This window comes from Varroa destructor, unplaced genomic scaffold (genome assembly GCF_002443255.2).
Source record: "Varroa destructor unplaced genomic scaffold, Vdes_3.0 BEIS01000007.1, whole genome shotgun sequence".
Classification (NCBI taxonomy): Eukaryota; Metazoa; Arthropoda; class Arachnida; order Mesostigmata; family Varroidae; genus Varroa; species Varroa destructor.
Genome location: NW_019211460.1, coordinates 12,134,085 through 12,156,723, shown reverse-complemented (window position 1 = coordinate 12,156,723; position 22,639 = coordinate 12,134,085). Strand labels below are relative to the sequence as shown.

At 41.4% G+C, this 22,639-nt stretch overlaps 2 long non-coding RNA genes across 2 annotated transcripts; both read right to left on the bottom strand.

The window, feature by feature from the left end:
* Window positions 1-4,853: 4,853 nt before the first annotated feature.
* Window positions 4,854-7,036, bottom strand: LOC147754332 (uncharacterized). The gene is made up of 3 exons (XR_015317851.1): window positions 6,898-7,036; window positions 6,730-6,809; window positions 4,854-5,705 (listed from the first exon to the last, which is right to left on the bottom strand). It is a non-coding gene; the product is annotated as an uncharacterized LOC147754332 (long non-coding RNA).
* Window positions 7,037-17,564: 10,528 nt separating this feature from the next.
* On the bottom strand, window positions 17,565-21,633 carry LOC147754331 (uncharacterized). Its single transcript, XR_015317031.1, has 3 exons — window positions 21,514-21,633; window positions 19,972-21,313; window positions 17,565-19,319 (listed from the first exon to the last, which is right to left on the bottom strand). It is a non-coding gene; the product is annotated as an uncharacterized LOC147754331 (long non-coding RNA).
* Window positions 21,634-22,639: the final 1,006 nt, after the last annotated feature.

The window sequence follows — 22,639 nt, the reverse complement described above, 5'->3', positions numbered from 1 at the left end:
CTCTGTTTACTTTTCGTTGACCTTGCATGCAGCACTGTGTTATACTTTCCGATTTGGGCAACGCTTTGTGCACACAGGAAGATCGCTGCGGAAACAGTCTACAATAGCGGGCTGGATGCCGCTGCATTTGAGGTTCTACCGACACCGCAAAACGCGGTCGCTCATCACGAGTCCAATGTCGTGGGAATAGCACCGGCACTAAACCTGAATATTCCCCAGATTATCTCTGTCGGAGCTCGAGCCGCAGAGCGGGTGACTGGAGTGAACAGTGAAAAGTTGGCCAGAGATGGTTAGATGAGTTTGACAAATATGAATTACGTTACAGAGCACGCTGAATCAAACGACGCTGGTGAGGGATGTATTAGCATTCGCAGCGGCGCGAAGTTTTGCCGGTATTTCATTATGTAGGTACACTATATAACTAAGCATTTTCAAATCACAGCTTCTTTCTTTTCCGTGCTAGTAGCAATATTGAATCCTACATAATTTGTTACGGCACAATGGTATGTCCTGAAATAACGGTTTCGATGTTCATCCTTAGCCTCCATCTTCTAAATGCTCTTGAAGAATCTGATAAATCAATTGCGCATCCCTAGCGGAGATACTTCAGTATTTGTCAAAACCTCGCTAATTTTCTGCGACAAAAATGCCCGCTCGAAAATGGGTAACTGCGACCGATAACACCGTCATTCGGCAAGGTGTCTCGCTCCCACAGCAAGCGCTTTTGTGCTCTTTGTCGTTTTTACCTGGATTAAACGAGCGGTGCCTCGTGACATGATGGGGACCTGTTTTTATTGCAACTGATGTGCGTAGTAATCTTTCGCGGCATCGTAAGCAGACATTGACTAATTTGTGGTCGAGTGTGCGCGACGCGCCGGCGCGATACAGGGCGTCATAGTTGTTTGTTTCGGTAAACAAACATCTTCCGAACGATAGAACGTGCGCTGACACGCTACTTTTTTATTATTTAGAACTACCATTTTCAGTGTAGGTCTAAATAAGAATTTATTTCTACGAAGCTTCGATCTGTCCCTGCACGTACCGAAGAGGGTAGTAGTGTGAGCAAATAGAGCTTTATTCTTCGCTACAGAAACTAACATGTCATTGCTAGAACTGAAGAAAAAAAGCGAAGTTTGTGTTAAAATAATTCCTCGGAGACCTGGATAGAATGGTTTTATCTAAGTATGACACGCAGCCTTTGTAGGTAATTCAAGGCATAACGCTACACGCAGTAACTGAATTCTAGAAATAGATTATTTCTTGCAAACTCCGATTTCACGGAAAGCTTTAATAATGCAACTGCTTGAAATAGACCTGTTCTGCGCAGCTTAGCGAGCCATAAAACGACGGCTTAGAGTTGCGCGTCTTGGCGGATCCGCGATAATCGGTCCTGGTTGATCTTTAATTTGTTTTGGAGCCTTTCGCAAAGCCGCAGACACAGAAAGCCATGAGCAACCGGCGACTCGGGTCGTTGGACAAAAGTATGCCTAGAAGGCGAGCCCGAATGAACTATCTCCAGCTCTGCCATCTACAGATTTCGTTCAGCGGTCAGGTCCGAGCGACGGGCCAGGCATATCTGCCGCCGATGTTATTTTCAAGTCCGCTTAGTGTACACAGCTGAGGAGAAACCTGCAGGTGAGCTTGATCGCTACGTTATGGCACCGTCTAGTTCGTCGGGTCCTCGTTACATAAAAATGTCGAATGTCACAATGTTTTGCGACAGGTGTTATCGACAAGACTCACAGGTGAACCTTTTTGCATTTTGAATGAGGCGTGCACCTGTCGGTCATTGCTTAAATCGTAATACCGTATTACGTCAAACGATCGATATATGACAACACATCAGTCAGTCGGATTGATCCAGATAGAACAGACCAAATCTAAGGACAACTTATTCAGCTCGCGATGATATTATTTCAAGATTACTTTTACCCACAAAGAACGACTGCTCCGAAATACCGTGCCATATTCTATTCTATCCATCTAAAAAAAAGTCACAGTGGTAAATGATCAAGTGAATCATTTATGCTGCCATTGGGGGGATTGCTAGCAAACAATTACAATCGGATTTGTGAAAGATTAATGTGACCGAACGCTTCATAGACAAGATCGAACGTCGCTAATGGTGAGTTTTTAGTAGGAAAAAGACTGTAATAATATACATCGACTAAGGCTGGGGTAATTTCACGGAAATGTGATCGAGACCAATGTTGTTAGTTGACTTCCCTTTACCGCCGCCTTTCTCTCCGATGGGTGTTTGGTCCCTTCGGAACAGCGGGAGGTTTGCGGTCCGTGTCATCCTTATCTCGTAATCTCAGTAGTTGTAAACGAATCGTACCAAACGGGGCCGGTCTGATAAAAAGAAGTCGAGGAAAATTTGAAGTGTCGAGGTAACCGAAGGGGTCTGTCTCTATCAGGTGAGGTGAAGACCAATATTAAAAAATCAAACTCACCAAAATGATATGCCAAACACACAAATTTAACCGCACGCAATGTACCGCGCTGTAAACCAGAGATGAAGTTCTGCGGGTCTATGCATATAGATAGAAAAAGATCCGTTTTCAGCTAGATCTTCTTAACAGTTTGCTGTGATCAGTTATGCAGATGCTGTACGTTAGTTAGGTAATCTTTGAGTCATTAAATTTTATCACGCTTTATTAACGAGATGTATGAATACAAAGCTTCACATTGATAAGCAGTCGCTTCGCTCTGGAATGACGGTGTGCAAGATCGGATATTCAGGTATAAAAAGACGCACGCAAAATTTATCTCCAAACTGCAGTCATCGCTTGCCAATGTTCTGACCAAACAAATGTCAATTGTTGTCATTGGGTGCAGCGGGAAAGCGCATCAAGGTCACATTCACACGGTGATCAGAAATTTCATTCAGACACCAAAAGACAAAGGCAGCTATCTGTACGATAACATTGCCGCCTAAATAACTCTTTAAAACGCTCACGTAGTCTACGCAACACCAATGACGAAACGTAATCATGCTTTAGGCATGCAGTAGGAAAAGCTGCGAATTTCTTGAAAAATTTAGGCATAATAACAATATGTCACTTACTATATGACTATATTTAGTTATATGTAAAGTATCACGGCAGTTACGATTGGGAGGATCAAAGATGAACATAGATTGAAGGTGAAGTTCTCTTTCATTCAAGAGTTGAATGGGCCAAAAGGAATAAATAAGTTTATACACATACTTTTCTTGTTTGTACATTCATCTGGCCGGGGTCATAGTACTGATTGATACCATACTAAAAAAAGAACAGTACCATTACCATGACATAGGTTGTTATTACGAGGAGCCTAAATATCGTTCGCTGCAGGCCCAGGTTTACCTTGGTAAAAAGTCCCTGGGAATTCTGAATACAGAGAGACCGGTAGTTGACCCTGCATGAACCATGCGTCCGCCTTATCACTATTATTTGTTGGTACTCTGAAATCGCAAACATCAGGAACGACGCTATGCAAGATCTCGAAGATATGTTAACAATGAAAACGATGTAGGAAGAAATGGGTGGAATGATTAAAGCTAGAAAAGTGGGGCTTGAGGAGCCTGAAAGATTTATCCGGCAAAAGGGCAAAAAGGAAACATTTTATTTATCTTCTTCAAATATCTAAGTGGACATTAAACACGCTAGCCATTTACGCTAGACCGCTAATAAGCAAATCTGCGTTTAACGAATGAGAGCGCATGAATGCAGATCTGGGGATATTATTTATTGCTGGCCAGTTGGCTTAAGTCACCTCCCAAGCCTTAGAGGGTTATTGTTTGCTCTGTTAACAGATATCCGCGAGGTTCGACCCCCTTATGAAAGCGGATCTATTGGTGGCGTGTACAGTTAGTTAGCTTTAAGGAATTACAACGGATAGATCCATGGATCATCTCGCGTCCCTGATGAATAGTGAAGGTCAGAGGCCCGGCTAGTTAGACTCCTGTTAGACTCCAACATGCATGTGCATATATGTATCGTCTATAATGCCAAAACATCGAGTTCGTCCTGGCGTGCAGGTGATATCATCAAAGCTATATGCGACCCACTTTTTCTTTTGCCTGCAGGGACCTAGAGTCGAACGCCTCTAAAAGGGCATGTGGAATTGTCAAGCACTGATTCATTTCCCGTTTACGTTCATCAAATGATTCTCGTGTAAGTGGAAAGGTTCTATGACCTTTTGGAAAGCCGTGTCTTTCTTCGAATAAGCTGAAAAGCATTTATTTGAAAAGCTTACTGAACGAGTAGGAAATAAAGATTGGCCGGCAATCGTTGTGCGTCACCATTTTTGAAAATTGGTACTACATAGTAAGTTTTAAAAAGCAGCACATTTAGTCCTAATGCTCGTGAATATAGCTCTGGACTGTTGTAAGGTTTCCCTATGCTCTCGTAGGATATTAAAAGGATAATTGATTGAGCCCAATAGATACTAGTTTGACGTTATCTAAGAGGTAATTAACTTTGGTTGGATTACAGTACCTCAGCATTAATCCCAGGGGTGGTGGATTCTGGTAAATGTAGAAGAGGTAACAAGAAACACCAGCATTTAAGATCGATTTAATACAAAAGCGTGGTATTTGCTTAGGAAAGCTGTGATCGTTTTTGGATTGGACTTTCAAACACACCTTCTTCTTTTATCGAGGAACAAACGGATCACAAAAACCTCTTTAGTACATAACTGATCGTTTTTTATAGGATTTTTATAGAAAACTTTAGATTTTATTTTCGATTACGTAAAAGCGACACTCAGATGTTAAGCTTTATTTAACAGCTGTCAAATAATTTTACAGCACTTTTAAAAAACTTGAAATTCGGGTTCCTTCGTATCCCATCGTGATATATATATCGGCGACTAAAAAGGCCCCTCTATACGCTTATTAATAATGGTTAGTACCATTCCAGGCGAGCCTTTTTTTGTTGCTTATCGCTCCGAAGGGTTTTAACATTAGTAAACGTGGCAAAACAAAGCAATGATAAACAATGTTAGTGACACTCAACATTATGGTCTAGAATAAGGATATTTTCATTAAAATCGACACACATCCTTGGCAATAAGTTTACGTTCGAGTACGAGACTTTTTGCTACAATAGTCCCACAAACTTGAGGAATTCGTCATCAGATGTCAGGCGCCCGCCTATGGACCATGCCAAGGACACGTCGAATGCCGACCGCATGGCTATCTTCAATATAATAAAAGACGTTGGGGGCACACATTGGGGTCCGAAAATGTATTAAAGATTGATCAGCTTGTGGTGCATATTTTGCTGCTTGATATATTGTATTGAATTGTACGTTGTTTACAAAATGGCTTAGGATCTCAAGATCCGTCAAGCTATGGCAAGCTTCGATCCGGGTACAAACGCCATGGCGCAATCTGACATATCAGCGAATTCATAGACATATTAGGTCACATGCCTTTGTAGGAGCAAAGCTGATTAATTGTTAATAACTACAGAGTCAGGTTGGATCATCCAGATCGTAAGTTGGAACAAATGTCGCTGACGTTATCACGTACGCCGATTTCCGTCGAAGATGGCAGATAAAAGACTAATTGACTCTGAATGGCGTGAAGATGTCTTATCTTATCAGGCATATCATCTCGAGTCGTCATTATATAATGCGCATGTCATGTCGACAATAAAAACAATTATGGTAGCTCTCCGACCGGTGATTTTTTCAGGCCATCTTGTTGTCGTCTGTGCCTGTGCAGTGCGGGTAGGGAAGACATCATTAGTTTACAGAAAGCGATTTGAAAGCAAATAGCTCTCACGTGCAACTAAAATAATAGATTTTTTGAGGATTATTTTCATTTCATAGTTTATTCAACACCCCGAACCTTGTCAGGGTAGCAATTGCCTCGAGGGCACAGATTCGTTGTACTTAGTCCGTACTCGGACATTACCAAAGAGGGCATATATATAAACCCTGTTCAGACTGTAACAGTATTCAATTTTTGTTTCGAGGGTCATATGAAAAAAGATATTTTTTGTATTGTGGTTTCATGCTCCAGATCTAACGCTAATTACACTGCTCGCTCAAAGTTCGATCTCTCTGGTATTGACGAACAGAAATAATTCGGAGAATAATATATTATCTGTTTCGAAGTAACTGAACCTGCAGTTCGCCTCTAGTAGGCAAAGATTATTGCCAAATATTCGACAACTAATTAGAAACAGCGCAGGAAAAAAACGCTGGTCATTATCTAATTGTACTACGTTGATGAGTGACTGGCTGAATTATACAAGCGCACATTGAATCGTGTGAGTGAGGTCAATTTTTCCAGGCCTGTAGTACTTGATGCGTGAGGAAGGCCAAAAGTAGGACTGGTTTTCAGCTAAAACGATATACCATACTTGGCCAAATGATAGTCTAACTTTTCGTTTTTTCGCGAATTGGCCAATACGAAATTGAACTTCAAATAATGTTTGCTCTCTGTCTATGTTTCGTCGGAACGTACGCGTTACACCATATCATAATTTAAAGCGACAGAAAATTTACCAATACCAAAAGATACCATGTATGTGTTATATTTGTTTTTCGTCAATTAAATATCGGGCCATAAGCTTCAGCATTATCTGGTTCGGTGGTCCCTTGAAGTACCATTATTACTGCCACACACTTATCATTACGTGTTATTACTTTGTTCCGGCTGTTTTGTCGGCTTTGCTTGCGTTTCACGACCAGTGCTCTCGTCTACCGCTTAGCTCAGATGGTCTGATCACTTACGCTTCTTCTTGACGAGTCGTTTTGGGTCGTCGCTTATGTCGTCTTGACCCACCGTCTTTCCAAGTGGCCACATTGAGCAGCTGCTAATGAAACATCGATTTGTTATATCTTGTCATCTAAATCGGTGGACGATACCCCTATGGCAAGCCTGAGGCGCTAAAGACGTACCTTGATGTCCGTATTGTTAATATTGTCGCCATTATATGTTGGTGGCTAGCCTCTTTTATTTTAGCGACAGTGCGCTGGGTGGTATAATAGAATTCGTCTATGAGCGTCGCTTGAGAATCCGCAGGTAGTCTGTGTGTTGTTTCCGTGAGCGCGCAAGCGACAGCGGACGTAAAACGCTATCGCTGACCATTTTGTACAGGACGGCACAGTTCTGGGGCGTTATCGTTAGAGCTTGTATCTCTCTTATCAATTGATTTCATCTTTGGCAAGATGATGTGAAATCTAGTGGTATATTTGTATTTGTAGGGGCTTATAATTGTTGCGTACAATATCGACGTGCTTATTATAACGTTATTAAGGTTAATCGTAGGAATTAAGCCTAGATAAGCTGATCGTAGACACAAAACTCGTAACGTCAGTGGATTTTTTAAACAATTACAGGTTCCGTTCGTTTTTGTAAACTTTGTCTCTACAGAACATGAACATGCTTTTTGATTGTGACCAATATGGTTTTGTGACATACAGATGACCCGAATTTGAATTAGGTCTATGTACCTAGTGTTTCTAGTTATTAGACCGAGTCAGTTGTACCCTTACCCTACGGTTAATAAAAATGGACCGATTTCAATTTTCATCGAAAGATAGACGAAACTCAACTTCGAGGTTTGCCTGAACCATCATTGCTATGTACCAATTTTAATATATATATATATATATATATATATATATATATATATATATATATATATAAAATAATAGAAGCGATCGATAATTTTTCGATTCGCTCCATGTTCAGATAGAAGTAAGCAACGACACTTCGACCCGACGTAGCTTCAATTAATATACTGGACGGTTTTTGGCAATGCGATACAACATCTGGTGATCCTGGAAGGTACAGTGGCATTTCGTTGCTTCACTTGGGAACAAATGACATTTTCCAGATGTTAGACACACTGGCGCGTTGGTTTGCTTCTAGGATTAGACGTGAAAATGACGCAACAGGTTAAAAAGTGTTTTGCAGGCCGTACCGAAACTGTTGTTCGTACCTCTGCTCTGGCCTCCAGTAGAAGCTGGTCTGCAGACCTTGTCAAGCATACCTTGTATTACGTTTATGATACGGTACAATAATAATGGGGTTCATAAGCTATGCTTCGAGATTGGTCTGACCGTTTAGTGTGTTTTTCCGAACCCTACTTGGCAGTGGCTAACCCGAAAAAAGGATTCGGCGGTACGGCGAAATTTGTTCAGGCTCCCAGCTGAATAGTTAAAAGCCTTTCAAACTCTCAGTGCTACATATCGCTTGGAAAGTTTCGGAGCGTCATCAGACCCATATGCCGATCATATAGTCCTATATATACAAGTATTAACAGACTGATAGTCACTTTCGGTAGTACTAGTACTACATGTTTAATACGAAGACGCTGAAAACGAAGGGTTGCTGCATGTATATATTTTATTTTACTATTTTTGACCGTAACAAAAGAAGTAAGCCATCTAGTCGTGTCCACTGTTCATATGGTTTCTATACGTGAACACGGCCTGTTAATAGGTTTGCGTTAGCATACATAAAACACCGCACCGTTCAAGCGGACGTACGACTAAATGTAAGCGACTTTAATAAATATACTGAGAAAGTAAACACTATCACTTTCTATTCGCTAGTTTTTTTTTTTTAACTGATTTTTATTTATCATCTAGCTGATTCTGGAACCGATTCAACACCAAAGTAAAAAGTGGATATTTGTATTTTAGTGTTGCCATGTTTATCGACTATTCAATGTGAATCTTATTTGTTTACCTTGAAAGTATAGCAGACTCAGTGCTGAGTGTCTCCTAGTTAAAGTAGATGTTCTTATGCCTTGTCCTTTACAATTTGCTATTTAACGCCTGTCCTAGAACATTCGGGCATTGACTTCATTCATATTGTTGATGACGTTAGGTGATGTATATAGGATCACCATATGCTATTCTTATCTCACCGTTTACTTAACAAAACTTGAAAGTCCTTACTAAGTAATTCTATGATGTCTGATGTATAGTTTATCGGTCAGCAATATATTAAAAATTTATGAAGAAAAGTTGATAATATTCAAATAAAAATTATTAAAAGAATAATAGTAAAACCGTTTACGATATTCGCAAATAGTGATTCCAAGACTTTTACGAGTTTGTCGCCATAAGAAGATCAGCACACGACTACAATTTGAGCTCCCCACTGTTTTTAAATTATTTCTACTACTAGCCTGTAGTACGCTGGTACCCCACGGTCCTTTCTTCCGTTGTTCTTCTCTCTATGACAAATGGCCATTTCAGTTTTGCAGACTCTGACTACTCTTTTTTCCGCCGGTATAAATCCTAGATCTTGAAACCGCGATAGTGTCAATCCATTTCCTATTCGACCCCCCCCCCCCCTTTCGACCCCTAGCAATAAGACACGAAATTATCCAAAGAAAACTAGAGGCCGAACATACAGCGTTGGGATTGTGTTTGAATACTGAATGGCTCCTGGGGGTGCATTATTTTACGCCTTGCTGCTGCTCACGTTTACGTTGGCCTCTTTCCAAAAGCGACAACAGCCACGAACCCAGCTAGGACATGCCCAAAGCCGCCGTCCCATTCCTCGCGGACTCCTGTTCACTTGCATAGTTCTAGTCGTCGATACCGAGCTTGTATATCTGCGTCCATGAATAAGTGTATCCTCGTGTGTGTACGTGTGAATGTTTGTGCGGGTGTATACATGGCGTCGAACTGTAGTTGGCGTATGCCGGATCTGTTGCTGCTGCTGCGTTTCCGGTTGGGAATTTTTGGGATTGCCACTCCTGTTCGTTTATGTAGGTCTTGTCTATGTCAGTTATGGTTGGTTACCTCCATATTCTTTCCCGTATCTTTCCACCGTTACGACGACAAGCACGCGGTGGCGTCTTGTAACACCGTCGATCCTTTCAGCTTGCCACCGGCAGAACGAATCCTCTGAGAGCGGAGAATGGCAGTAGCGAAATGACGCGAAGTGCAGTTCGGCAATGGGTAAATTTCGTACAAGTACCAAAAAAAATGTATCCACTTGAAAAATCTCCTTCAATACTTCTCCGTCTTTAAGTCTCTACCAGAGAGCCTTTATCCTGGCTTGAGTGGATATGTAAATGAAGGCCTAGCACGCGAACATTTTGTCAAGCATAAAATGAAGGAAAGAATCGAAAAAATATATAACCGTAAAAACAACGTCGCGCTTCGTGTCAATAGCACGGCAATCGTCGAACAAGTATCTGCTGCAATATGACCGGACACATAACCGCGGTTTAATCAACTATGGTGATGCAGCGAATCGTAGAGTACGTGGGACTCTATACGGCTTATCGAGGATGATAGGTTACTATGCGCCTCCTTTTCAAGCGTCTGGAAAACGTTCCTACAAAAAATTATATCACTCCAGAAAACCTGTGGTTCAATGGTGGATTAAAAAAGGAATACTCCTAAATCATATACGCATATTACCAGCATGAAGATATAAATCCGTCCTAGACGGAAGATTGTGCTTGTCGGTTCAACTAAGTTGGCTAGGGTTTTTTCTTTTTCTGGAATTGTAAATGTTTCGTTGGCCAATTAATTGTTCCATCAACAATGAAAAATACGAAATCTTGTATTAAGAGATGCAACTATAACCACTTAGCTAAACATCAATGACCAATATGTTTTTTAATGAAATGCCTGAAGAAATGTGAGACAGTGTTTCGGTTTAGTACTTTATTCTGCTCACCTTCAGAATATCTCGGTAACATTTTTTTCATGGCATCAGACCACATGAAAAGGTGCGAGATGCTTTCGGAGGAAATAAACATCTCTTTGTTTTAGGAGAGATCCGGGTTCTTAGCTCTTCGTCTTTTCTCGTCTTCTGACGCCTGCAGTTGTATTTAAATATAGCCATAAAATAAGGAGGGAGAATACAAAGCCCAAAGGAGCCAAGCTAAAGATATCACTGACGAGCATCTGACGGTTGCACGTTTCGATTTGTTTTTCCTATACTTCGCCATGCTGGTAGTGTTTTATGTGTCAACAACCAGACTTAGACATCTTGAGTATAAAGCTATTGTATTTTAGCAAAGTAACTACGTTATTACAAAGAAGCAACGAGGCAGGACAGTCTTTGTGATAACGACGAGTTCACGTAAGGCAGAACTGTCGCAGCAGAAACATACGAAAGGATACTGTTTTTAAAAAGATCTAAATCGAATTTGTTATGATTCGGCTAAAAATTGAAACGTGCCATATTCTCTTGACTATTTAAGCTCTTTCATTGTTACAGACCTGAATTTACAAGACAGCATCACTTACAGCCGTGTTACATTCAAGCACATACCCCCCAGATACCCCGGGTGGAAATTTATTTGCAGAACTCCCTCTTCTCTACGGCTTTATATTCCGTATAACAATATATATATATATATATATATATATAGGTATCCTTGCTCTATCTAGTTTAGCCATACAGCTTATTGTTACAGATGGCATTATAGTCCACATAAACTCATTCCAGCGCCACTGTGTCCAGCACCTTCAATATACGGATATCCTGTCATCCGCCGTTCAATTTACAAGTAGTTCTCCAAACCTGTATTGAATCTTTGACTATGATACCGCAAACAGTTACTTGGCTTTTGTTTTTCCTTTCAAGAGAGACAGCGGCTCCATCTTGCGCGGATCGAATCGCTCAACCGAAAGGTCAAGCTACACGATGGCTGTTTTTGCCGGCGGGAGCTTGTGTCGTTAACCTAAAAGCCGTTGGGCATATACACTGACGGAGTCGTAAATAACTGCGTAGAATGGCGAGCTTACTAGGGTTGTCTAGTGGTAACTGAAAACTGTGCTTTATTGGTTAGTTATTAAAATTACTTTTGCTACGAACAAATCCAGCGAACTTTTGAAGCAGTTAGGCTAGAAAGATGATTTTTAATATGTCTTAACGGTACTTTCCCTGATTTTGTACGGGTTGTCCTAACGGTCTTAACGCTTTGGCAGTCGTATACCTACTATTCGCGTTCTCGTATATAGTTTCTCTATCTATGGTTTCTCGAGGAAAATCAATAGAGGAATACGCTTGTTCGCCAGTTGCCCTTTTGAGAACCCCATAGTCACCCGGTCCAGGATCGGGAAAATGAGCAGGTTGAAGTCAACATTGGATAGTTCCTTGCTCAATCTAGGAGTAGTTCAAGTTGTCATTCAAGTAATTAGATTTGCTTTTGATTGCCCTGTCAACGGTTCTTTAGTTTCTTAAAGAACTCGAGATAGGACTCGGGATTTATTGTTTAATTTTTTGCGAATATTTCATAGTACCAGATGTCTTTGAGATCCATTGCTATTCGACGTCCAAAGCTATTCGACCACCGAACCCATTTCTTCCAAGGCGACACCATTCTTTTGTTTGTTTCTTCTCCGGCTGGCGATAAAGGTTGAACCGGGTCTCGTTGATAGCGAAATATTTCCCAGATGGGTTTTTTATTCATTCAAGTTTCAGAAATCACACATGGAGTACACCACACGCATTCCTAACTAGCTTGAAGTCAATTCACGGGAGGACTCATTGTTCACTTAGTTTTTACATGTTTAGTATTTGGTCTATAATTCCGTAACACATTACAAGTAACAGACCATTGTTGGCCGACAGAGCCCTTAAACTCTAAGCGTTACTTGCATGAAAAAATCTCCGATGTCCTATCACCTAACCACTTTAATGATCGTGGATGGATTTTCGCAGCGTTGTGATTTTTGACCAACACAAGCTTGACCAGCAAGCGTCAGTTTTCGAGATCAAAAAATGTTTTTCCGTCTGCGTTCATTTCACGTAAAGTAAAGGCAACCGGTTCCGTTCAAAGGTTTTTAGAAGATTAATATTTATTTACCAATTTCATTTACTAGCGACGCGTAGTTCAAAAGCTGTTGAACTCCACAGCCCGCCGAATTGGCTTGTAGCAGCCTATTATCTTCCTATGGCTAACAAAATACGAAGAGTTGGAGTAGTATTGAAGTTAAAATGGATCTATATAACCTTCAACGTTCATAAGGCATTTGAGAATGTATAACAAACAAATCTTAGTTAAGTCAAACATTTAAGCTAGCTTTTTATGTTCAACAGCGGGTTAAGGTACATCCTCCTCGTTGATTACCATAGCGCTAGACATTCGATGAGTCACAACTTACCGTTATCCATACTTACTTTCGAAGAAAGACCCATTAGACCCTTTTTTTTTTATTTGGACTTGCATCTACCTGCAAGATGCAAATAAATCTCGAGCACAACGGAGAGGTATACTAATATACGAATAGCTAAGATTACCGATGGGCTTTCAAGTGACAAGAATGGTTTCTCGTTGGACTCTTGTACTGCGGCTACTCCAAGTGTTGATCAGTCCAATAAGTTTAACTATTACAAGTCGGCCCGCAAACCTTCATAGATTAAGGACACACGCTGGGATTAATAATGCCGCGGTTTTGCTTGAAGTTGCCGAGACAGATCGCTATCTGGATCGGATACGCGCGCGCTTTTTGTATCTTAACTACGAAGCAATTCGAGTACAATGGTACGTCCTAACTCAAAGCGTTGCAATGCGCTGAATCTGTGTTTCCTGACTTTTTCTCTACTTCAAGGCAATGCAAACAGTAACACGGCATTCTGGACATTATTTGATCTTTATTTTCACGTCTTGGGCAAACCTATGAAATCTTCATTACCCCGTCACATCTAGCAAGCTATTTTGTAAGCTTACTGGTCTAGACAAAAGATAGGCTTATTCTATATTTCAATCCTGTTTGGAGTTTTCCTGTGCTTCAAAATACAGTATAAGTGTGACGTTTATCTATATGACTATTACAGATTGCATTGCCCGCCTAGGTCTGGCTTGGGATGGTTCGCTTGAACATGCTATATCTAGTATGAGTGAAGCTACTGTCTGAAGTAATGAGCCACAACCTAGGTCAGCGTGCATAGCTCACAAACGTTACAGTATCTTTTAACCGTTGGCTGTGAGGGCTAAGGAGAGTCGTACCATCTTCAAGGGATACGACCAGGAGCGATGGAGGATTGTCGACGACCATAAAATGCCGTAGGAGGATGCCGCAGTGGTCGAACAGTTGGCACCGCTTCAGAGGAAACTCGAAGATTAAGGGTCGCGTGCCAAACGAGTGGGGGCGACCACCATAGTAACTTTGCCTAGGGAGTACACTAGAAGGGCGCACAAGGACGCCGGAGCAAAGCTGAGCTGAGCAGAGAATCTATCGTAGAGCGCAACAGACTCGAGCGTAGTTTAGGCAACGACTCAACAGCTTTAGGTTTGAACTAAGCATTAGTTTGGCCCCTAGATCCACTAGGCTGCTGTATTTCCACTAAATACAAGCTGAAGTCCTTGTTGAGGTTACGGGAGGTGGGGCCGGAAACGGGGGCTAAAATGTGTTTGAGATACGAAGCACCAACGAGGTATAGTATATGTGCTACGAAAAGCCTTAAGAAGAACAACGACTAGGTGTAGGGAAGCACAAAGTCAGGTGGTGCGTGAGTCATCTCCCTAGATGCGATGCTTGGCGCTCGACTAGTATTCGTCGTATATTGTAGCATATATCCTTGTCGCCGAATGGTGAGAAGTGGGGACATCCTGTGCAACAGTGGGGCGAACGCCAGCGAAGAAAAAGAATCTTGCAGAGAATCAGTCAATCGGTAAAGGACTGAGACTGTGGCGCTAGCCAGCAGCGCGTGATGTGGGTTGGGGCTTCGCTAGAAGCAGGTAGAGTGCACAGTGAAAGTGGACTTCTAGCATAGAGAAGTGGCTACAGCGAGCACAAGTTGGGTAAATCAAATGAGTGCAAGGAGCCGTTGTCTTCAGAAGGGAGAATGTTGCCCCCTCCAACTATTCTCCTATGAGGGAAGGTAAGGGACGCGTGTGTGTGTGCGTATTGGTAAAGTGAGTAAGGGGCCTGCAGTGCGAGCAACATCTAAGGGTGATGCCGTAGCTCTGACCTGTGCCTTTATGCAGGTTGTGGATATTGGAATCCAAAGGGAGGAAAAGATGAAGCACGATTGCCAGGGGGCGGAGCAGCGGGGCGTGGGGCGGAAGGGCGTTCATGTGGAACAAGCCACCCCCGCCCCCTTACATTTGCCTTAAGAATGAAACAAACAGCGATATAATATCGCTAGAGACTGAGCTCGCAACAGGGATCTCATGAGACAGATGTCGGTCGCTAGCCTTATTGCGGCCCACCTGTGGCATTGACATAGGGGCTAAGTTAGGGAAAGCTAAATGGACATAGCGTTACTCAGATGTGGTTTTATGAGCCCTCTCTGAAATTTGATTTTACAGATAGTAAAGGAAATTCAATATTGACATACGCTATCTGCCGGTAGCGTTTTGCTCAGGCATCGCTGAAGCTTGCAAATGAAGCTTGCCGGGTTAACAACTGTATCGTCTGTAGCACTTCGATTTAGATAAAATTCTAAATGTGATTATACAACAAGGGCTACTCGCACATAAAGCGATTACCAAAAAGGAACGTTATTTACGATCAAAAAAAAACTTTACAGAGAAGCAAGAGATTTGGCCTCAAATTAGGTATATTTCACAAGTAATCTACTGCTAAATAGCAAAACCTTGGAATGTATTCTAAGCTGAAAAATTAGAACATTTTTTCCATGAATTTGGTAACACGTATCGTATTCGACTAGGAATTGCCGAGCAGATACCTAGCATCACTGTTATTATTTATGTCAAGCTCAAGTGACTGGATTTTTTTTTGAATATATGAAAGAAGTCAGGTTAGGCATGATTTTGTACTTTTGTTTTTTCAACGAAATTTCATTACCTCATAACGATCTCCCTGATAGCGGACGAAAAAATTACACATTTAAATGTCGCTCTCATTGAGCCATGTTCACTTGCCGCTCAACTTAAGCGCCATTTTTTATGACGTGTGAGTCGACACAGTGAGAGGTCCATCCATTGACTTCGACTTCGGAGATCTTTTCGCGGGTGCCATCGATCGCGTGATAAAGCACAACTGTGTCACGACACCAGCGCTTTCCTTCATTCGATCAGATTATGTCACGCTGTGACATGCCTCGTTTGTCGTCTTAGCGCCTCTTAGCAGCTTCAAAGCTACCAGGTTTGGGGAGTCAAACAGGAGATTCATAAAAAAGGGGCAGGGGGCGGGGCCTCTTTAGCGCACGTTAAACTACTGCCCAGGTAGCCCCTATTTGTTCCTCTGAGGCGTCCCGGAATTGTCTGCGCCTTAAAATACGAACACCAAAAAACATTCAGTGCCTTGTTTGTTAGCAGTTACTTTGATTCCGTAAATCCTATACATATACATGGCCAGCATAACTAGCCAATAGTGACAAACATAAGTTTGAGTCAACAACTGACTGAGCTCATGATTGTAAGCTTAGTCTTGAACTCAGCAAGCGAGAGATAGATGGATAGCTCGCGAAGTTTAGCTTGATTGATTCTGATGTTATTGAATGATCGTCACCGAGACGACGGCAATTGGCTCCCATTTCGCCGACGATCCTCTTAACTGTATAGATACGAGATATTTGTCATACATATGACGCGGCGGTGATTAAATAAAAAGAGTCCTATTAGGAGATAGCGGTCACAATACAAAGTGTGCGATTTGTTTTTTTTTTTTAATTTTGTTTGCGTAATTTCGACTGCTGGAGTATCGAACTAATTCAAATACGATGAAGCAACCCATTTCTTCTAACTAAATAATCCATATGCGATATACGTGTCGGAAGTACTGTGACACAGACAAGAGAGCCATTACCTTTCCGTCCATGAGCAGAACGCTTTGGAAGTGATCGCCATTCCAAGATGGCCTATCTTATTTGAATTTACTTGTATCTAACCCAAACAACTGGGCAATCTGCTAAGTTAATCCGATTCTCCGCATACTGTCCAGTAAGATTTGCTTTTAACCAATACAGATCGCACATCTGAACGGAAAAGTCGATGCCGTCGGATACCCCGTTTGGGGCGGGGGGTGAGGGAGGGTAGGCAACTCAGATAAAATTCTAGTTAGAAACGTGCAGGTTTATGATATGAAAGCCTTTTGAGGCTGAGCGAAACCCAGTTGATAATTAAAAATCGTCGCGGGCGTCATGTTAAGCAGTTCCGCAATCTTATGTCAGTTCTAATTTTATGTCTTCAGCAAAGATCGATCTTCAATAAATTCAACCAAGCGAAACCGGTAATAGTTGTAATAAACCACACGAAAACGGTAATAGTTGTTCCAAGTCTTAAATCTATTGTGTGACCCCTTAACAATTAGAATGCGGTACCGATTCACTACGATGCATTTCTTTTTTATTGACCTAAAAAAAAAAAAAAAAAAAAAAAAAATAAACCTCCGAGACCAATCATATCATATTAGAGTGATATTAATATGAACCTCGTGCTTCATAGAGGATCAGGGTATTTTTCTCAATTTTTTTTTCCTGTCATGGTTAAACGTGTTTACGACTGCCGTTAGTCCCAGTTAAAAACAAAAAGACAACATTGTGAATCATTCAATTGAGTTACTTCTCACTCGAGGTTGTGGGAGATACAGAAAAGGCATCAGAATGGTACTTCCAATACTATTTATTGCAAGTTTGTTATATACAATTTACCTTATACAAACCTATTCATAATGCATTTAATTGTGCCTTGTAGACAGCTTCGATAATTTTTGTTACTTTTACGGCGAGGTCAATTAAATTCGAATTTTTAGAGATTGTGGCAACGACCACATTGAATAAGTTTTATTAGGCTTACAAACATAGGCCTGATTAGTGACTTAGACGCGAAGAGCGTATTGAGTATGGAAAAATTCTGTTTTTTTTTTTATTTAATCACACTTTTCGTACATTTATATGGCGCTAATCGGGCTTGAACCAGCGATCTGTAGCATTTTTTTGAGTCAGAGGTTTAACCGTCCAGGCCATCGCACCAAATATATATATATATATGCGTAGCCAAATATATATATATGTAGACATCTGTACAGTATAACGGTCAATAAATTATTTTGATTATGCTATAATTTCATGAATTATAAAAATAGAACACTAGAATCAAAGCGTTTTAAAGTAAAAAGTATTTTTCCTAGCCGATAGCAATAATCACACAAAAAATGTTTGGCCTTTTCATTTAATCATCTACCAGCAACAATCCACACCTATTGTTTCCTTGACACCATAGAAAGTGTCGTTCAATTGGAATAGCGCTCGACATCAATAAGCTCTGTGAAAAATAGTTTCTCTTTTTCAAAAATAGTGCATCATATTTACTACATATAGATCTGTATATGGTGCATATGGAGTCGTTTTTATAGGCGAGTGCATTCCTGACTGACTTGCAGTCCGCCGAGAGCAATGATGAACGATGTGGTACTAAATGTACCACCATCACACCAGATCGTAGACACAACACGTGAACGATGTACAACTGTTGTACATGTACCGTACATGGAGCGTATCTCGATATAAATACATTCTTCGTAAAAAAAAAATATATCTTAAAAAAATAATTAAGAAATGGGTGTTGGTTTGAATAGAAATGAAACCCCTCGCATCGCCATGGCAGCGCTTTGGAAAGAAGAACATAGATAGTCGTTATGCCGGGACAACACTGAAGTACCCAAGAACAGTAACTTCCTGTTGGAAGGTTAAATAACAGTGGGCAAGTATTGAAAATAAAAAGTTTTTACGCTGCTCTTTCAGTACTGCTGGACCGCAGCGTGCAATGATCATACAAGTACAGGCTGCTAGATTCCAAACCATGTCTGACGCTAAAAAACCAAGCGAATTTAACACATCTGTTCTAGACATTGGGTCGATGTTTTCGATAGAGTCACATAACGTGTCAAGGAACGGCTGGACATGAAATGACAGTGGTAAGTAGAAGCCTCCGAAGTAGTGGTAACCCTTCAGTAGTAGCTTGTGCCTACGAGACTGGCCAACCAATACCCTAAACCCCTCTTCCGGTGTACTGCCTACAATGGCCACACGATGAGTTTCCGGTCAGAAAGATGTGAGTTCACTCAGGCAGTTTCTTGGTGCCACTTGTCCAACGGCGGCAATGTGACTTCATTCTGTTCAGCTAGCGTCGAATGCGTTCTTGCAGTGGGTCGTAGCGCTGACGATGACGTCGACGGTATCAAAGTCGAAACGGGTAGAGCACAGCAAACGCGGCATTGTACCTCGTGACTCGCTTGCCTTTCTATCCACTACTGCGCAGTCGACTTCTTCGAAGCGCTATCATCTACAAACACAAAGCAATGCGATGGAGTCAATGGCGCTCCTCGTGCGCGCCCTTACCATCTGTAGCTGTGTGACGAGGCCAAATTATTGAGGCCAATTGCGCAGTCAATCGGCCTAAATCAGCGCGCAATGAGTCGGAGTCCTGTTAAGAGCGGTGAAAGAAAAGGCTTTTCCGCAGGTGAAAAGAGATTCGGGATAACCTTCACGATCTTCTTCTCGAATGAGAAGCGGTACTTTTTGAATAATAGAGAGGGAAACGGCATATTTTATTTATTGTCAGGTACAATGTCCTGTTCTACCCCTGAGAATGCGTTTCAATAAGAACGGCAACCGGATACACAGATTTCAATATAACATGAATCAGAGGAAGAGAAAGTGAAGAAAACTAGAATAATTCCTATCTGTTTATGAAATTATTCCCCAACGTATTTGTGTTCCCAATACAAACAGTCAACATAACAAAATTCAGAAAGCGCAGACAGAGAAATATATTAGTTAACTAATTTACGTGCGGTCGCTCTATCGTATTGCAAATTGGCAGCTTTATGTTTTTTTTACCCACCTCTAAAATGGTCACACCAACGCAATACAAATAACCTTTGCCTATCAGGCACACGCCTTTTTGCATACGCGATCTTTGACTATATATATATATATATATTGCCAAAGAAAGATCGACAGAATACAGGGGTCGCTTGCTGAAGTCCTATTAGCAGTACATGCTACGTACAAAAGCTGTGTAAGTAAAGAAAGTTATTTCCGGGAAATTATATGCAAAAGCTAAGTGAACTTACCAAAAAGGCTTTCGGATGCATGTATCTCTTAACGTTGCGTATTACCGGCAAGGCTGCTGCATTATGAAAACTAAGTAAAAAGTCGATGTACAAAAACGTCGAGGCTGCTTGCCGCTGCTGTGGCTGGTAGAGGGACCATTTTGAAACAGATGATGGTGTTTTTAAGTCGTCATTACCGTTACCGTCGACATCCGGGACTTGCACAATTTGCAAATGCTAATGCGAACTTTAATGCGTCGCTGTCATCTGCTCGTCTCTGCATGAATCTGTGAATCTGTCGTGACTTGTGTCGTTTTTCGGTCCTGGACTGCCAGCAACCGTTCGGAGCAATGGCGGCCGCGGTGTTAAGATAAAAAATGCATAACGGGAAAAACGTTGACACGACGACACGTCGGAGAGACACGTATAGAAACGTGTGACCTATATTTTCAAAAGTTTCCAGCCGATAAGGAGAAAAAATTATAATCTTGTTGTCGACTGATTGATTGACTGATTGACAGGAACGTTTTGTGACTGTCCGTGCAGCTCGTTTTGCTTTTACGGCTATTCGAAGAAAAATGTCCCTCACAAAAAAATTTCCCACGTAATATAGCTAACTGGTTAAAACTAGTTTAGGTTATTATGCAATACTCGCTAGCAGTCCAAATAAGGATTAGATCCTTACCTGCCCGTTTGCGTAGACGATTGTATACCCAGTTATTCTATAGCTGCTCTTGCTAATAGTTAGGAAGAGTAGTTATCGAGCGTGAGAACTTGATGAGTTCATTGGTGTCCTGAAATCCTGGTATGTTACTCATGCTAAAGACTATGTATAGCCGATCATCAGCCTTTAGCAATTGGATACAATAAATAAGTGTATTAAAACCTTTAAGGATCTTAGGGAGCACTTTCTAATCCCGATGCTCATGTAGTTTAAAATGTTCTATTTAGATCGCCTTAGATAACGAATTAATAAGACTGCTAGAGGTCCATAGTCCACGTACTACGTCCATTCCATTGGTACACTTCAAAGTATTCTATAAAGATAATATGGATAACTAACTGTTATTTCATCTACACGAGAAGATCAACTGGAAAATTTCTGTGAAGAAGCTTCCCTGTCAGAGACCTCCCCTCATCAGTAACCAGATTTCATCGACCTTTTCGAGTGTTTCGATCAGAGCTCAACGCTTGGTAATGGCGCCTTTTTCCAGCTCGCTGTTTACACTCTATGGATATTTTTGGCGGCGTGACTTTAGCTGCACTTCATTGATTTACTATAGTCAAGGCAGTGATCTTGTTTCGCTCTAGTAGGAGCATTTTCTTGGAAGTAGCGATCTGTTTCCGCCATCAGTCGATGCATCTGAAATGATGAGGACATCGGTTTTGTAGATGAGACTACTTCCAGGTAAAAATAACTTGTTCGCAAGCATTTGTGGCAAAGTCACAAGTCACAGTTGTCGCAGCCGCAAAAACAACAATAGTATTTATCATGTTGGCGGGAGCCGGATGTGACACATATGATATTATCACAAGTCGAATTTTTATTTTTTAAATATTTACCTTCCTTACTTAGCATTGACTCTGTTACGAGCCAATATATTCATGACAGATAGCATATATAGGCAGACAGGTCCGACCAGGCGTAGGCACTTTCTAGAAATGCAGCCTTCCCGGAGATTACTTACACACTGATAGGCTTCCAGCTATCTACTGACCTAGGGAAAACACCAGGTCAGCTTCTGTCGACTGTAGCGGTATCGTTGGCTGTTGCTAGCAGCGTTCTCTGGAAACATGTCTTAGACCCACTAGCTCGAGACAGCCAGACGAACGACGCTGGATACACCGTTCCACAGTCAAATGCGTACTGTTCTTCTTTCGATGAGATTCGACACGTGTGACGAGATGACGCAGGAGAGGCGTCCTCAAAATGGGCACAGAATCGGTATACTATCGGAGTAAATGCTCGAAATCGAAGAGCTACATAAGAACCTTTCAGTCTGTTAACGTTTGTTGCTTTGAAAACGGGGGCCAAGCTATAAGACACGTATATATCTACACGCCATAGCTATGTGTCTGTACGAATTGATGGGACCGCGCTAATAGGATGTGCTGTCCTGCTGCCTTTAACAAGAGCACGCCTCCAAACAAAAAATCTAAAGACAGAGCAGATCACCGCCTGTCAAATATAGCAGCTGAATAATAACCGTGTTCTCAATCATGATCATGGCTATCATCATAGGTAACGAAGCCAAAAGAGGGCGGCCACAAAGGACAAGATGGCTGTCACTTCTATATCGAACACATGATTTGTGTAGCGTATCCGAGTCGCCTATTAATATAGCGGAAAATAGGATACCGAAACTATAGGACGCGGTGTCGAAAGTTGTTGGATATAAACGCAGTTGAATAGCTGGGTGCACCGATCTAGCTAGGACAGCTGTAGATCAATTTAAAGGCTAGCCACGATTGATGGGTTACCATTACGGCTCTGTTATAGAGTATATCTATATAAAGACTGCTTCGCACTTTTCTGTAGAAAGACATAGTCTAACTTTCGATAAGATGATTTCGATAAGCTAACGGCTGAAAAAGAAGAGGAATAATTTTCCAAGCAAATATGCAGTAGCGGATGCTTCATTGCCCCACACATTTGTTCTAGCATCGTTGTCAAGCTTTCTATCTGCGG